Consider the following 18,915-nt stretch of genomic DNA (forward strand, 5'->3'; position numbering starts at 1 on the left):
CCACATTTTCTGGAGCCCATCTGTCAAAAATAAGGGGGCCAATTTGGCCCGGGGACCCCATCTACCGGGGCACTGTCCATTTTTAAAGTTAGAGGAGTGCATGCAGGCCCTTTCTCCGGGGACCGTCCAGTCAATAGTGGGTGCCAAGGCCCCACCCAGGGCACACACAGTACCATAGCATTTTGCAATTATAGACACCTGGGTTAACTATAACTTTTGCCTCTCCACTGCACTGCTTATGACCTCACATATTATATCACTCATTACATGGTCAGTGACATCACTGATGACATAGTGATAAATAAGAAAAATATACATTAGATTCTGGTTAGACTCAGCAAGCACTTTCAACTTTTAAAGTTCACAGGCCAAGCTCAACTGCTTAGGTCTTTGTCTGTATGCAGCATGTGCCATTTTCTGTATAGTAAATATTGGAACTGAATACTCCCTCTAGGACTGCATCATCCTTGTGCAGTTGGTGCCAGACCAAGGCGATCACAGCCTGCTGACTCCTGACGCCGAATACAAGCCTCATGCAGCACAGGCAGTGTGGTAAACAAGAGCACCCATCAGCATCATATGCCTGAAAGGTGCTGCCAGACTAGCTACACCATGCATTGTGGGTAGAAGACTGTAGTATATGTTTAGTAAGTATTTATCACAATGTATTAGTATTGTTAGAATAATGTGAACACTGCATTCTAAGTTTCTGCTTATATATTGTTGTGCGTGGAATGTTATGCATGCATTTGCTGGGAGCTGCTGCTTGTACACTTCAGTTTGTACCATGCCAGATGGATTGGGTAATCAAGAAGATATCATCATCTCATTCTTGTGCAGTGTAATTACTGAGGAAACACTACAAAGACTAAATAGGATCACTAGTTTTCTCCTTTTGTGGTGCAGTTCAGCATGTGACTGCTTGAGGCAAGGTTGGCCCTGAGGGTGGGTTATGTGTTACTCTGCAGTGCACAGCAGCATTATATATTACCTCCATGATTGGACAATCCATCTGGACCCACTGCTGTGCTGATGTGATCGCAATCTAGAGTGGCAGTCCCCGTTCCTCACAGGGCAGGGAATTGAGCACAGTAAAAATGAAAAAAACACTATCCATTTGCACAGGCCCGAAAGGTGAGGCACCAGCCCACTGTACAACATGCAGGTTTGTTTGCCTTTCTACTTCTCCCGAGGGGATTAATGAGCAGAAAATTGATCATATATTCGGAGTTGTACTGAGCAGGTGGCCTTAAATTATGTTTATCCCTGGCCCCCAAAATCCTTAATATATCCCTGACCTGATATCCACATGTTTTTACCTTGGAAAAATGTTATCCCTGTGTCTGATTCACGCCTTAAAAGGAAAAAAATATTTTGGGATTCAGAACATGTGTGTTTGAACTTCTGCAAATTGCCGTCACTAGTACAATTATTTTACTTTCAGAATTATGATCTAACAAGTGACTACTATATTATTATAATGCAACTTAAGCTCTATCCCCCTATCTAGGCATTTGCGTTCCAGTGATATGGAGCTTCTGTTTGCCCATTCGACGATCCAGATGTGGCGAAAGAGCCTTCTCTTACTTGTCTCCCACCTTTTTCGAATACATTGTAATTTTATGTCCGAACTTGCCCTGACTCCAGCAAATTTAGAAAAGCATTAAAAACTTCACTGTTTTAGATTTTGAGTTCAGTTTTTTGGGGTTGAGAGCATGCCAAGATACCCTGGTTGGGGTGATTGGTGCGCGATATCAAATATGATTAATATATTATATTAGCATACGAACTTGATAAAAAAAGTGTCCAATTTTCACTCCTTGCAATGAGGTTGTCTATAATATTTGTCAACAGAAAACTAAAACCCCGTTTTCATGCTGTTTGCCGCCATATGCATGACACTATATCATTCTCAATTCAAGGATATTAAACACATGAAGCATGCAACACTGCAGACCTAATAGATTTTATGCAAATTGATATTCGACAAAATAAGAGCAGCTGGCACTCATCAAATCAGAATCGTGCTGCTGTATGCCAAATATAAAGCAAACACAAAGGTACCTCGTTGTTTTCTCCTTAACCTCCTGTGACTTAGTCTTTCGCACGCATTTTTCTGCCATTGTTTTCGCTCTATGTCCCAAACATTTGAATAACTTATTTATCTCAATATTCATGTGATAGATAAACGTGGACTACTTAAAAAAAAACTGAAAACGCTGGTCAATAAGAAAGATTTCATTCTAATTCGTTTACGGTAAATGCAACGACGTAGTTGAGAACAGTGTACGGAAACCCCCACTTTATAGGTTTGGTTGAGAGGGAAAAACATGAAAGAGAAAAACATTGAACCCTTATTTTATTTAAATGAACGTCCTTCATACTAATAAATATGGGAACATATTTATGTAGGATTTGCATCACCCTTGCACCACGCAAGGGGTGCAAGGGCAATGCATAACCTAGGTAGGATTTAGCAAGCCACGCAAGGCCACCTATTCGTGGCTCTGAGTGGCTTGATAAATCTAGAGTACTTGCTATGTTGCATTATTACCCTGGAAAGACATTCCATTGGTGGATCATGTGTGTTCCCATGTTTCCACCCATGTATTCTGAAGCCATCCCTGATTTACCAATACCGATAGACCAGGGAAGGTGTTAGAATACTGCACCTTCCTAGGTGAAGCGTAATGAGGAGAAATATCTGTATTTCTCCTTGTTACTTCCTCTTTCCATGTGTGCTGCAGCACATTCAGAAAAAGAAAAGTGCCTCAGGGGATTGTGTTTGTACAGTAATGTGCCCCTTCCTGCATAAAAACAATCCTGATTACAATGCAGGCACCCTTGCACCAGGGTGCCCGTTTTGGCACTAGTCAGCAAGTTGTGCACCAGCGCTGGGAAATGACAGGAATGTGCCATATACTGTTACGTATGGCGCATTCCTGCCCTTTTCATGACTTGCCTGCATTGAGCTGCATGATATCCTAGTAAACATGCCTCATAATCTTTCACATTTAAGAGATTTTGGGCAATATGTATAAAGGATAGGAATAGCGATTTTCAAACAGCAATTGTATCCTAATCGCGATTTGGAAATCGCTATACCTTATATATAAGACTTTTTCTTTCATACTTTGGATTCCTAGTGTGTCGCAATCGACCTACCTCATGAATATTAATGAGGTAGGTCGCAGCCATCACAGGGTCAGCACACCACCATGTCTTTTATTGCCTTTGAATAAAGTTTTTTTTTTGCCTGAAAACTGCAACCTGTTTTCTTTAAAGGAAAATCGGATACGTTTCAACAATGAAAAGTGAAACATTTTGTTTCCATTGTTTACGAGCAGGGAGTTGTCCATGGGACCACTGCCTACTCTTAAAAAAGTGTTTTTCTAACATTCGGGAAGGGGAAGGGGTTCCTTGTGGACAAAGCCCAAATTGCCAATCGATACCAAGTTACAGAATCGCAATTTGGGCTTTGTACAAATGGCTGATTCTGTGAATCGGCCTGTTTGCAGCCGGAAAAATGCCCCGTACATATGGCCCATATGGCACATATTCTTTCTCTATGTTTCCTGTTGCATGAGGTAAAAGAGAATTCTCACTAATGCTGCAACCATTAAAAACAAAGCAATACACACTAGGTAGAAGAGGAAAACTAAAACATCGGATAAAGAGGCGATACAGTTATAAACTAAACGCTCCTCCTATTTTCTTTTGAAGAGCTTATCTACGTAGTACCACTCACCAGATGTGTGCACGATAGGTAGACTTGTTATTAAGAAATCGAATATTATCAAAAACAAAGTGCAAATGGCCAACATTACAAGTAAGCAAACAGAGATACCGTTTGGCAGTGGCCAGAGCAGAATACTATAACTCACTCTAACTAGCTCTTCTCAAATAGCTTCAAATCACTCAAAATTCACCCTCGAGGCTCCTTACAGGCATTAAGGCATGTGCCCCATCTTTCACTTGAGTCTTCGTTAAAGTCATTTGCATCTGTCACAGAGCTTTCAATATAAATAAAATGTCATTTCTATTCCCCTAAATGTTCGCAAGATTGCATGAGGAGGCAATTCTTCTTTCCAGCTAGGGATTTTCTCCCTTCTTCTATTTGCAGTCACCATGGTTAGAAAGCACATCAAAACTTTGCTCTTTTAATCTCATTGCATATCAGCTAGTTCTTTTTTCTTCTGCCATATCCAGCTCCTTTATGTCCCTAGGATATCAGTGGGCTCTATAAATGATAGTCAGTCAACTTTCTGTTTCTATAGGTAAAACATTTTTGAAGCCATCATCTAAAATATTTCTTTACATCAGATGTCAAAAATGTAGATTTCAGATTATATTCAATGCTTCCTGACATGAGTCTGCATAAAGAGGACACATGCAGTGTTTATTCTTAGGTGTTTTACATGTATATTCACTATCTTAAAACCAGGATGCACCGGTTTGGTAAAATCAGTAATGGCAGTCCTGTGTTTAAACATCATCTTGATTGTCATTCCAATGTCATTGAGCAACATCAATTATGATTACAGACTTACAGGTCCCTCTCCCTATGCACTTCATGACTATGTGTTAATTTGAACATACTCACAAGGGTTGTACGTCACAGTACCTATAGAAACATTCTGCTAAAAGATATCATGCCCCAAATTGTAAATTTCAAGTTCTAAAATGTTTTAAAGGTACTTCTATCTATCTATCTATTTATCTATCCATCTATCTATCTATCTATCTATCTATCTATCTATCTATCAATCTATCTATCTATCTATCTATCTATCTATCTATCTATCTATCTATCTATCTATCTATCTATCGATCCATCTCACAATATATATTTATTCACTGAAAAAAACATAGGTTAAAGGGACCTTATAGTCAGGAAATAGAATTTATTTAAACTTTGAAATTCACTGGAAAAAACAGGTTGTAGGGACTTTATAGCTAGGATCAGATTTTGAACGCAAAAAACATAGAAATTCAGTAGTTAAGTTGCCTGAGCTAACTATAACTTCCAGCCCTTCTATGCAATCTTTATGATCTAAAATATTACATCACTCATTACATGGCCAGTGACATCACTGATGACATCTCAAATGACAAAATCCCAAAAAAAGAGGGAGCAATAGAACCCAAGAGTTAAGAAGGCTAGAGCCCAGACTGATTACCAGATGCAAAACCATGAACCTTGAGGGATTAAACAAGCAAGTAGAACTAGCAGTTAATTTAGGTCAATTTTATGAAACATGTATACATAGGACAAATTAACATTAGATTACTGAGTAGCCAAGAAGGTTATTTTTGTTATTTTTGCATTTTAACGTCGTTTCTGATCCACCTTGTGAGTCCCAGTGAATTAAGTTTGCTGGTTTTAGTGACATGTAATATAAGATCTTGATTGATCATCTGTTGTATAATTTTTGTAGGCTTTTAGGATGTCACAAGAGGGAGAAAATAAATCATGAGAGCCAAATGTATTTATTCCTGCTGAGTATATACTTCTTCTTTAAATGGACAAAGTGTGGCATCATGTACATTTGTCTGGTTTATTATTTCTGAGTATACAAAATTGTCATTTGCCCACAGAGGCTGAAGGGGGGGGGTACAGTTGTGTTATTTGCCACTGGGGCTGAATTGTGCTAGAGGGAATGAAATCAAACATCTGAGGTTGGGTATCGTATGCCCATTTGGACTTTATTGTAGACCACAATGTAAATATGGAGATTGACCCTGTGAAGGGTAATGGCCCACTTGGGTGGAATTGCAAAAGTGCATATTGTATATTGAAATGTAATTTCAATTCTCTTCTCCCTAGGCACCAAAACCATCTTATATGATTGGAACCCCTCTACAGCTACAGCCTTAGACAAATGGTGGAACGTATTATGCTCAGTTAGAGGAGCTGATAACACCTTATATTCTAAATATATTTGCCCCTTGTCCCCACGACGTCTATGGTTTGCCTTTGATGAATACTTACAGAAAAAACCCACCATAATTTGCCTTTTATTAAAATCTCAGTTGGGTGACATCGTGGTCAAAGATCTTTCCTTGGCCTCTCCCCAACACTGCCCAGTGTAGCAGTTTTCCTCTAACCTCCCTATGACTTTATATATGCTCTCACTCTTTGCCAAAGCACCTAGTTTTGCCTACACTCTGGTCCGAATAAACTCATTGATATGGAACTATTTCTACTGCTTGCAGGATGAAATATCCCCACATTTACACCAGAGTACAACTACTACAATTACACTGTAATCAGTAATGTACAGTAGATAGATCAATTTCTCTTTGTTCGCGGCTCGCGCCCTTACGTTGGCATTAATTCCTACCTGTAAGTGCATCTCACCCAGGGGCAACTCTTTCTTTTTTTATATATATATATATATATATATATATATATATATATATATATATATATATATATACACACACACACACACACATATATATATATATATATGAAAGAGTTGCCTATATATATATTCACTGAAAAAACCATAGGTTTCAGGCCTTATATAGTTAGGAATTAGCATTTAAAAAACCTTTGAAATTCACTGAAAAAACCATAGGTTTCAGACCTTATATAGTTAGGAATTAGCATTTAAAAAAACCTTTGAAATTCACTGAAAAAACCATAGGTTTCAGGCCTTATATAGTTAGGAATTAGCATTTAAAAAACCTTTGAAATTCACTGAAAAAACCATAGGTTTCAGACCTTATATAGTTAGGAATTAGCATTTAAAAAAACCTTTGAAATTCACTGAAAAAACCATAGGTTTCAGGCCTTATATAGTTAGGAATTAGCATTTAAAAAAACCTTTGAAATTCACTGAAAAAACCATAGGTTTCAGGAGTTATATAGTTAGGAATTAGCTTTTACAAAACCTTTGAAATTCACTCAAAAAACTATAAGTTTTAGTGGTGTTATAGTTATACATACAAAACCATTGAAATTGCTCCTATATAGTTAGTTGTACTAAGTATATATCGCGCACCCGCAATCCACTGCTGATGATGTCACATATTAGATCATTCATGACATGGTCAGTGACATCACTGATGACATCTCAAATGACATCACTGATGACATCATCCACGTGACAACCACATACACCTTTTCATACACTATTACAATTTTTCATCACTCTTTGTAAAATACAGAGTATCATATTTAAATCCATTGTCACAGCAATACAAGTATCTAAAAATCCACTCAGTGATTCATACATGTATACACACATCTAATCGCTTACCTATGGATTCACTCATACATGCTGTCAATGAACAATAGAACACTATCAAAAATACTTATACATCTATATCGACATTAAACAACAGCACGCATCCTATTCACATATGAAGTCATCCTACTCACTTATGCAAACAATGGATCATACTTACATATTTACTTAGCAAAACACTTATACAAACACCACTTCTTCTATTCATTTAGATAGTAAGTCATACTTAGTGAATTATAACATCATTATTAGAAGTATACAGTTATCCATACAGTCACTCACACAATCATTGTGTCTTATGTATACTTATTTATATACAACAACTGACACATACACTGCCTTTTATTTTTCTAGTTTGTGGGACCTGTACCGTTGAGAAATATATTTGCTCATCACCACACCCATAAAGAGATTCCCTCACCCAAACTGTTAGAACATGTAGATTTAACTTCATATATCTACTGAATAAACTATTCACACATCTTTGGACAGTCACACACCCTCCACCGAACCACACACACTTTCACACTCCCATACAAATACTCAGTTAACTAATCAATAACTAATATAGACTTTCACATAGCTAGTAACCAACTGTAGAATCAGTTTACACAACAACTGACAAAGTGATACAGATATTCACACAGTGCAGTCACTATCCACTATATTTAGTGAGACATTATAAAATGGTCAAGTAAACAGTCAATTACACTGCTACTAAATCATCCATCCAAATATTTATTTATATATCCACTCATTCTTCAATGCAAATTGCTATATATATAATGCATATTTAAATAACGAAGCAAACCACATTCACTGGATGATGTCATCAGTGATGTCATCAGTGATGTCATTTGAGATGTCATCAGTGATGTCACTGACCATGTCATGAATGATCTAATATGTGACATCATCAGCAGTGGATTGCGGGTGCGCGATATATACTTAGTACAACTAACTATATAGGAGCAATTTCAATGGTTTTGTATGAGTAAAATGTCCAGCTAACTATAACACCACTAAAACTTATAGTTTTTTGAGTGAATTTCAAAGGTTTTGTAAAAGCTAATTCCTAACTATATAACTCCTGAAACCTATGTTTTTTTCAGTGAATTTCAAAGGTTTTTTTAAATGCTAATTCCTAACTATATAAGGCCTGAAACCTATGGTTTTTTCAGTGAATTTCAAAGGTTTTTTTAAATGCTAATTCCTAACTATATAAGGTCTGAAACCTATCGTTTTTTCAGTGAATTTCAAAGGTTTTTTAAATGCTAATTCCTAACTATATAAGGCCTGAAACCTATGGTTTTTTCAGTGAATTTCAAAGGTTTTTTAAATGCTAATTCTATTAGCGGATACCGTTTAAATATATTAATATCCTACTGGGACCACCTGAGCAGCCCTAGGGGGTCAGGGTGTTCCTACCCTGCCCCCTTTTTGTGTTCTACACGTTTGTTTTTCTGCTTTCTTGTGCCTAATTCCTAACTATATAAGGCCTGAAACCTATGTTTTTTTCAGTGAATTTGCAAGGTTTTTTAAATGCTAATTCCTAACTATATAAGGCCTGAAACCTATGGTTTTTTCATTGAATTTGCAAGGTTTTTAAATGCTAATTCCTAACTATATAAGACCTGAAACCTATGGTTTTTTCAGTGAATTTGCAAGGTTTTTTTAAATGCTAATTCCTAACTATATAAGGCCTGAAACCTATGTTTTTTTCAGTGAATTTCAAAGTTTTTTTAAATGCTAATTCCTAACTATATAAGGCCTGAAACCTATGTTTTTTTCAGTGAACTTCAAAGTTTTTTTTAATGATAATTCTTAACTATATAAGACCTGAAAGCCCACCAGGAATCTCCAGTATGCACCAGGGGACTGCATTGCAGAGAGGTGTAATTAAGCCACGGCCCTTTTTACACCTCTCTGCAACGTAGCCCCCGTGCATGTTTGAAGAGGGGGAACTCATTCCCCCTGCATACTGGGGGCCCTGGGGGCCAACTAGCCCACCTGGAACCTCCAGTATGCGCCAGGGGGCTGCATTGCAGAGGTGTAATGAGGCTATGCCCCTTGTTACACCTCTCTGCAATGCAGCCGCCTGGTGCGTTTGCAGCGGGGGAACTAATTCCCCTTGCATAATGGGGGTCCCTGGGGGCCAACTAGCCCACCAGGAGCCTCCAGTATGCGCCAGATGGCTGCATTGCATAGAGGTGTAATGAGGCCACACCCTTTTTTACACCTCTCTGCAACGCAGCCCCCGTGCATGTTTAAAGAGGGGGAACTAATTCCCCTTGCATACTGGGTGTCCCTGGCAGCCATCTTGTGCCTTGTTCGAACCAAGGCACAAGAAAGCAGTGAAACAAAGGTGTGAAACTTGCAAAGGGGCCAGAGTAGAAACACCCTGACCCCCTAGGCCTGCTCAGGGGGTCCCACAAGGACCCCCAAGGCAAAAAAAATAATATGTATATTTTTTTAAAGTCGCGGGGTACAAAAAAACAATAAAAAAAATATAAAACAACAATAAGAATAAAAAACAGTTCTTTTCAGAACTACCTCCAATTTATATAAAAATGCTACATTTTTAAAAAACTCTGTCTTTCTTTTTTTCTCCAGGGTACGCGTACCGGTACGTGTACCGATACGTGTACCGGGGCGCGCACCCCCTCAAAAAAAGAAAAAAAAATGAGTGTGTGTGTGAGTGGTGTGTGTGTGTGGGGGGGGTGGGTGTGGGATGTGTGTGGGGGGTATGTGTGTGGGGTGTGTGTGTGTAGGATGTGTGGGTGTGTGTGTGGGGTGTTTGTGTGGGTGTGTGTGTGTGGGTGTGTGTGGGTGTGTGTGGGGGTGAGGAATGTGTGTGTGGGTGTGTGTGTGTGTGTGAGGTGTGTGTGTGGGGTGTGTGTGTGTGTGGGGGGGTATATGTGTCAGAGGTGTGTGTGTGTGGGGGGGGGTGAGGTGTGTGTGGGGGATGTGTGGGGTGTGTCTGTGAGGTGTGTGTGTGTGGGGGGGAGTGAGGTGTGTGTGGGTGGGGGTGTGTGGGTGTAGGTGGGGTGTGGGGGCGTATGGTGTGTGTGGGTGTGGGTGTGTGGGGTGTTTGGGTGTGGGTGGAGGTGTGGGTGTATGAGGTATGGTGGTGGGTGTGTGTGGGGGGGTGGGTGTGGGGTGTGTGTGTGTCGGGGTATGTGTGTGGGGCACCCCATCAAAAAAATAAAAAAAATAATGAGTGTGTGGGGGTATGTGGTGTGTGTGTGTGGGGGTGGTGGGTGTGGGGTGTGTGTGGGGGGTATGTGTGTGGGGTGTGTGTGTGTAGGATGTGTGGGTGTGTGTGTGGGGTGTGTGTGTGGGTGTGTGTGTGGGGGGGTGTGGGTGTGTGTGTGAGGGGAGTGTGTGTGTGGGTGTGTGTGTGAGGTGTGTGTGGTGTGAGTGTGAGTGTGTGTGTGTGTGTGTGTGTGTGAGGTGTGTGTCAGAGGTGTGTGTGTGTGGGGAAGGGGTGAGGTGTGTGTGGGGGATGTGTGGGTTGTGTCTGTGAGGTGTGTGTGTGTGTGTGTCTGAGGAGGGATGAGGTGTATAGGTGTGTGTAGGTGTGTGGGGTATGTGGGTGTGGGTGGGGATGTGGGTGTGTAAGGTGTGTGTGTGGGTGTGTGGGGTGTTTGGGTGTAGGTGGGGGTGTGGGGGTGTGAGGTGTGTGTGGGGTGTGTGTGGGTGTGGGGGGTATGTATGTAGGATCTGTGTGTATGTGTGGGATGTGTGGGTGTGTCTGTGAGGTGTGTGTGTGTGTGGGGGGAGGTGTGTGTGTGTGGGATGTGTGAGGTGTGTCTGTGAGGTATCTGTGTGTGCGTGTGTGTGTGTTGGGGGGGTGAGGTGTGTGTGTGAGTGTGTGTGTGGGATGTGTGGGTGTGGGTGTGGATGTGTAAGGTGTGTGTGTGGGATGTGGGAGTGTGGGGTGTTTGGGTGTGGGTGGAGGTGTGTGTGTGTGAGGTGTGTGTGGGGAGTGTGTGGGTGTGGAGGTGTGGGGTTGTGTGCGTGTGTGTGGGACGTACTTGTAGGTACCTAAAACAGCCACAGAACCAAAAGCTCTTTTCAGAGCTACCCTACCTGTAATCACTCAAAATGATTATTTTATTATTTATTATTATGATTATATAATTTTTTTCACTATTTTTCCCCATGGTACGCTCCCCGGTGCGTGTACCGGGCGCTCCCCCCGCGAAAAACGGAAAAAAAACATATCTTGAGACATAGCAAAGGCACATCGGGCTACCAGTCCCTACAATTTTGCCAAGTTTGGTGAAAATCCATTCAGCCGTTCGAGCTAAAAGTGCGACAGACCGCCCTATGGAAATTAACATGGGGAAAACACGTTTTGGGACCCCCTTTTATCTCGGCCCCCGCTTGACGAATCCCCCCCAAACTTTGGGGGAAGGACCGGAGTGCCGCGAGACAAAGTTGCTGAAAATTTCAGGCAGATTCCTCAACCGGCGCCAAAGTTATTCCCAATAGAATGTTGCGATTTCCCTATGGAAATCAATCCTAACTATATATACCTACTGGCGACCGCCAGTAGGTAATATATATATATATATATATATATATATTACCTACTGGCGGTCGCCAGTAGGTATATATAGTTAGGATTTTTTCTCTATGGGTTTTTTGAAAATTCTATGTCTAATAACTTTGGCGTTTGTGGACGGAATTGGCTGAAATTTTCAGGAAAATGGCACATTTTGTTTCTGAGCAGCCCCTGAAAATTGGGGGGGGGTTCGTCCAGGGGGGGTCGAGAAAAAAGGGGGGTCCCAAAACGTGTTTTTAACATTGAGTTTTCCATAGGGCGGTTGGCCTCACTTTTAGCCCGAACGGCTGAATGGATTTGCACGAAACTTGGCAAAATTGTAGGGACTGGTAGCCCGATGTGCCTTTTGTAGGTCTCAATATATGTGCTACAGTGGATTTTGAGAAATTAACGTTTAAAAAAAGATATATATCTGTAACAGCGGACCGGGCAGCGCTCCAGGACGCGTACTTTTCGCGCAACGGAGCTTTGTGAAGCGAAGCTGATTGGTTCTCCGGCGTCTGTCAACATTCCAAACAGTCCGTAGCGGCCGCCATCTTGTCTCTCGGTAGGATCGAGAGACAAGAGGAGGCCAAAGCGAAGGGGCAAATGACCATAAGGGGGAATAGTAGATCCTCGCTGACCCCCTAGGTTTGATGTGGAGGTTTTAAAAGGGCCCCGCGGGGCAAAAAAAAAAATAATAATAATAATCGAACGGCTGAATGGATTTGCACGAAACTTGGCAAAATTGTAGGGACTGGTAGCCCGATGTGCCTTTGCTAGGTCTCAATATATGTGCTTCAGTGGATTTTGAGAAATTAACGTTCAAAAAAAGATATATATCTGTAACAGCGCACCGCTTCGCGTACTTTTCGCGTTACGGAGCTTTGCGAAGCGAAGCTGATTGGCTCTCCGGTGTCTGTCAACATTCCAAACAGTCCGTAGCGGCCGCCATCTTGTCTCTCGGTAGGACCGAGAGACAAGAGGAGGCCAAAGCGAAGGGGCAAATGACCATAAGGGGGCATAGTAGATCCTCGCTGACCCCCTAGGTTTGATGTGGAGGTTTTAAAAGGGCCCCGCGGGGCAAAAAAAAAAATAATAATAATAATCGAACGGCTGAATGGATTTGCACGAAACTTGGTAAAATATTAGGGACTGGTAGCCCGATGTGCCTTTGCTAGGTCTCAATATATGTGCTTCAGTGCATTTTGAGAAATTAACGTTCAAAAACAAGATATATATCTGTAACAGCGCTCTGCTTCGCGGAGATAAAATTATATCTGTATTACCTAGCTGTTGCTAACACCAGTTAGCGACGGCTAGTAGGAGATAGCGACCATCTTGGGCCCCACTTTGCATGTGAGTGATATTTATCACTAATGACATGCAAAGTGGGCATGCCAAGATGTTAGCGACTGGAAACAGTCGCTAACATCGCTATCTCCTATTATCAACTTTTGGAAATATTCGAGATAAGCGCGAATATCTCCAAAAAGTAACAGCTGCCCTGAGCAGTTCTTAGCCATGTTATCCAATGGGAGGTGGATAACATGGCTAAGAGCATTAGCTCGGTAATGCATGAATATCGCTGAGTTTTCAGCGATATTAATGCATTGCGGTCGTTTTTTATCGTATTTGCGATAAACCTTGATAATAGCAAGGTTTATCTGCGATAATTTCTGACGGTAAAAAAATCTTTGCAATGCATCGTTAGGGATAAATATCGCTTAACTTTGGTAATATGCCCCAACGTCTGTTAACGTTCGATTCGAAGGAAATCAGGAAGTGTTGAAAAACATTGTCTGCGCCATCTTGTCTTTTTTCAAATGCCACACTTTTGTCGTGCACGGCAGCCATTTTAGATGCCTTGACCAGACCCACTCTGTGCACGCTGTCGATCCTTAGCATGGCTCCCCACCCTCGCAAGCATCTCACCCAGGCAGTGGTCACCCCCGCTCTCTGTCTTATGCATGGGTAATCAACCTCCCCCCATCTGCGCTGCTCTTCCCTGAGAATCACACCCTGTGCCCGCCCGACACCTCCCTTTCGCCCTATTCACTACCGCACCCTCTGACACTTTTCCTCTGTGTCCGATTGTCCAGGCCGGTCCTAGGCTATCAGCTAGCCCTGCAGATGTAGTTTATGGCCACAGCTGTAAAGAATCACCCCTCTTCAAAGGAGTTATAGTAGATCAAGGCCCACACTCGATGAGATCCGTCACAGCAGAAGCGTTGCTATTATCTGAAAACCATCCTGTATTGTGATTGGGGAGGGGACCGAGCGTGAAGCGGAAGATTCCAGGGATGACTCTTTGTACATGAAAGTTTTTACAATTATGTGTCACATTAAAAATATATAGCACTCCGACAAAGTAGTAAGATTATAAAACTTTAATAATTTATAAATATATACAAGAAAACAAAAATAGTAATAACATATAAACATTTTTAGGGAAAAACAACGAAGTAGCGGTCGGCTGTGCGAATAGTCCCAACGCAGCACAACGTCCAGATTTCCGGCGTGGGGCGTCGCGGGGGGTGGGTCATCAGTAGCAAACTGTTGTGCGAATAGTTCCAAGGCAGCAGAACGCGCCGAAATCTAGATGACACGAAAGTGATGTCTAGTAAGTTGCCACCCAGCAAATAACGGCGTGGGGCGTCGCGGGGGGTGGGTCATCAGTAGCAAACTGTTGTGCGAATAGTTCCAAGGCAGCAGAACGATGGCACCAAGGTGATGTCCAGTAAGTTGCCGCACTGGTTTTGGTATCCTACAATGCTGCTCCGAATAGCGGCGTGGGGCGCCCCGGGGGAGGCGGCGTGAACGGGCCTCTCCAGGTGGAGTGTCATCTGTTGTAGTGGGGCGCCCCTTTACCGTTTCAGTTGCCATTCCGTCCGTTTTTGGTCCACTGTGTCAAAAGCCGCAATTCAGCTGAGTTGCGCCCACTCTTGCGGTGCAGCGATAGGCGGCTGTCACAGGACTCTCAAAATGGCGGCAGGCTCTTTCCTTTTTGGGCCTGGTCCACTGAAATGGCCCTGGGACACCTTGGAAATCGGACGCTTGTCTGCTAGGTCTTGGACCCCATTCTCGAAAGCGTCCCCTCCGCCTTGAGAATTCATCAAAAGTTTTGGGGGCCCCGACTCCTGCAGGCTTCTGGTGGGGAGCGGCTGCCATGATTGCTCGCGGAATGACCACGACGGAGCTACGAGTAGGTGGTGCTCTCATGCTGACGCCAGTTTAGTCTGAAACATCCAGAAACAAGGTGGGGCTTTCATCGTTTGGGGAAAAAAAAAAAGTTTTCATCCAATGAAAAGTGTTGTTTTTAGGTCATATGATCAAGCCTTCCATCATTAGGAAACCAAAAGTAAAATGAACCAATGAAAAGTTTTATAAACAAGTCACATGACCTGTTATGCGGCATAGGGTATAAAATGCGTAGAAAATACGTTGGCACGTGAGGCGGCGTCAGTAGCGGACCGATGTGCGAATAGGCCGAAGGCAATACAACGCGCCAAGATCCGGATGGCACCGAGGTGGTGTCCAGCAAGTTGCAGCACTGGTGTGGCCATCCTACAATGCTGAAAGTCGGCGTGGGGCGCCCCGTTGGCCTGTGAGTTTGCGTCAGTAGCGGACCGATGTGCGAATAGGCCGAAGGCAGCACAACGCGCCAAGATCCGGATGGCACCGAGGTGGTGTCTAGTAAGTTGCCGCACTGGTGTGGCCATCCAACAATGCTGAAAGTCGGCGTGGGGCGCCCCGTTGGCCTGTGAGATGGCGTCAGTAGCGGACCGATGTGCGAATAGGCCGAAGGCAGCACAACGCGCCAAGATCCGGATGGCACCGAGGTGGTGTCTAGTAAGTTGTCGCACTTCTGTGGCCATCCTACAATGTTGAAAGTCGGCGTGGGGCGCCCCGTTGGCCTGTGAGATGGCATCAGTAGCGGACCGATGTGCGAATGGGGCCAAAGTCAGCGCAACAATATTTTCTGACTGACACCACAAGGCGCTGAGATGCCAAGATCCGGATGGCACCGAGGTGATGTCTAAGTTGCGGACTGATGTGCGAATGGGGCCAAAGGCAGCGTAACAATATTTTTTGTATGGAAGATACCACTAGGCGTTGAGATGCCAAGATTCGGATGGCACCGAGGTGATGTCTAGCAAGTTGCTGTACTGGTGTGGTCATCCTACAATGCTGAAACTCGGCGTGGGTCGCCCCATTAGCCTGTGAGATGGCGTCAGTAGCGGACCGATGTGCGAATAGGCCGCACAACGCGCCAAGATTAAGCATGGGCGTAAAATCCGCTCCGCTCGCGGATTTTTCGGATTTTCGGCAAATTCGCAATCCGCGAACGCTCGCGAATTTGTCGAAAATCCGTGAATCCGCTCGCGGCGGATTTTTTGCTTGGTTGCGGCGCGCGGCGTGGTGCACGGCGTTCACTTTCCGTCATTTTAGCGTTTGCCGAGTTGTTTTTCTTTGCGAGTGACGCGCCATTTTAGATCTTGCTGCGTGTTCCCGCGGGAGTTTGTCGCCCGCGAATACGTACTCGCGGCTTGCCACCTTGCACAGCACACCTCGCGAGAGTTCGCAATTGCGAACACGTAGTTGCGGCGGAAAGGAACAATCTCGCACTTGCGAAATAGAGATTTTGCAATTTCGCACAAGAAAATCACCAGCAAACAGGATAAACCTTCAGAAAATTATGATTTTTATCAGAATCACTCCTCAGGTTGACATTTGCATGGCCTTTTTTTTTGCAAGGAGTCCATTTTGGGGGGGGGGGAGTAAGGAAGTGCCCCACAGTCTCCAACTTCCTGTTCCTGTCCAGCAGGCTCCTCCCAGTGCTTTGTCCATCTCCTGGTCACTTTCATTTGGATCTGGAGCTGGAAGGATTACTTTTTGTGGGTGCTGCTGGATATTTGGATTTGAGGCCTTTTTGACTGTCTTTGGATCACTTTTGGATTAGAAATCAACTTTCACAAGTAAGTTTGTTTGGGGCATTACAGTTGCTGCAAGTACAATTTTTGAACTTTTTCAGAAAATTAAATAAATTATATTGTGGGTAGCCACAGTATCCAGTAGGACCAGGGTTGGTTATGGGTGCATGATACAACTGTTTTGTTGAATTTAAACACCATTGAGGCCATGGATGGGCTGGGATTGTGCAGATTTTATTGTTTTTTGTCGTTTTTTTGGGCCTGCTGGTGTGGCCCTTTGCCCAGGGGTGGTGAGTGTTGCATGGGCCTAGTCTTTCTGTGGGGTGTCTTCTTGAATTTAAACATAATTGAGGCCATGGATGGGCTGGGATTGTGCTTATTTTATTGTTTTTTGTCGTTTTTGGGGGGCTGCTGGTGTGGCCTTTTGCTTGCCCAGGGGTGGTGGTGGTGCATGGACTGAGTGTGCCTGTGGTGTGGTCTCACTCTCTTTGATGTAAACATCATGGATGGCATTGGATTGTGGTGATTTCTGGCTGTTTTTCTGTTTTTTGGGGGTGTACTGTTGATGTGGACTGGCCATGTGGGTGGTGGTGGTGGCCATCTTGAGTGCTGGCTGGTACAGGCAACATGTGCTTGGGGTGTAAGGGGGCCATTTTGAGGAGAGGCAGTGTCTGAGGCCTGCACTTATTTTGCCTACTTTTCATCCCTTATGCCCAGGGGTAGTGAGTGTTGCATGGGCCTAGTGTTTCTGAGGGGTGTCTTCTTGAATTTAAACACCATTGAGGCCATGGATGGGCTGGGATTGTGCAGATTTTATTGTTTTTTGTCGTTTTTTTGGGCCTGCTGGTGTGGCCCTTTGCCCAGGGGTGGTGAGTGTTGCATGGGCCTAGTCTTTCTGTGGGGTGTCTTCTTGAATTTAAACATAATTGAGGCCATGGATGGGCTGGAATTGTGCTTATTTTATTGTTTTTTGTCGTTTTTGGGGGGCTGCTGGTGTGGCCTTTTGCTTGCCCAGGGGTGGTGGTGGTGCATGGACTGAGTGTGCCTGTGGTGTGGTCTCACTCTCTTTGATGTAAACATCATGGATGGCATTGGATTGTGGTGATTTCTGGCTGTTTTTCTGTTTTTTGGGGGTGTACTGTTGATGTGGACTGGCCATGTGGGTGGTGGTGGTGGCCATCTTGAGTGCTGGCTGGTACAGGCAACATGTGCTTGGGGTGTAAGGGGGCCATTTTGAGGAGAGGCAGTGTCTGAGGCCTGCACTTATTTTGCCTACTTTTCATCCCTTATGCCCAGGGGTAGTGAGTGTTGCATGGGCCTAGTGTTTCTGAGGGGTGTCTTCTTGAATTTAAACTCTATTGAGGCCATGGATGGGCTGGGATTGTGCAGATTTTATTGTTTTTTGTCGTTTTTTTGGGCCTGCTGGTGTGGCCCTTTGCCCAGGGGTGGTGAGTGTTGCATGGGCCTAGTCTTTCTGTGGGGTGTCTTCTTGAATTTAAACATAATTGAGGCCATGGATGGGCTGGGATTGTGCTTATTTTATTGTTTTTTGTCGTTTTTGGGGGGCTGCTGGTGTGGCCTTTTGCTTGCCCTGGGGTGGTGGTGGTGCATGGACTGAGTGTGCCTGTGGTGTGGTCTCACTCTCTTTGATGTAAACATCATGGATGGCATTGGATTGTGGTGATTTCTGGCTGTTTTTCTGTTTTTTGGGGGTGTACTGTTGATGTGGACTGGCCATGTGGGTGGTGGTGGTGGCCATCTTGAGTGCTGGCTGGTACAGGCAACATGTGCTTGGGGTGTAAGGGGGCCATTTTGAGGAGAGGCAGTGTCTGAGGCCTGCACTTATTTTGCCTATTTTTCATCCCTTATGCCCAGGGGTAGTGAGTGTTGCATGGGCCTAGTGTTTCTGAGGGGTGTCTTCTTGAATTTAAACTCTATTGAGGCCATGGATGGGCTGGGATTGTGCAGATTTTATTGTTTTTTGTCGTTTTTTTGGGCCTGCTGGTGTGGCCCTTTGCCCAGGGGTGGTGGTGAGTGTTGCATGGGCCTAGTCTTTCTGTGTGGTGTCTTCTTGAATTTAAACATAATTGAGGCCATGGATGGGCTGGGATTGTGCTTATTTTATTGTTTTTTGTCGTTTTTGGGGGGCTGCTGGTGTGGCCTTTTGCTTGCCCAG

Source organism: Lissotriton helveticus, chromosome 4_1 (genome assembly GCF_964261635.1).
Source record: "Lissotriton helveticus chromosome 4_1, aLisHel1.1, whole genome shotgun sequence".
Classification (NCBI taxonomy): Eukaryota; Metazoa; Chordata; class Amphibia; order Caudata; family Salamandridae; genus Lissotriton; species Lissotriton helveticus.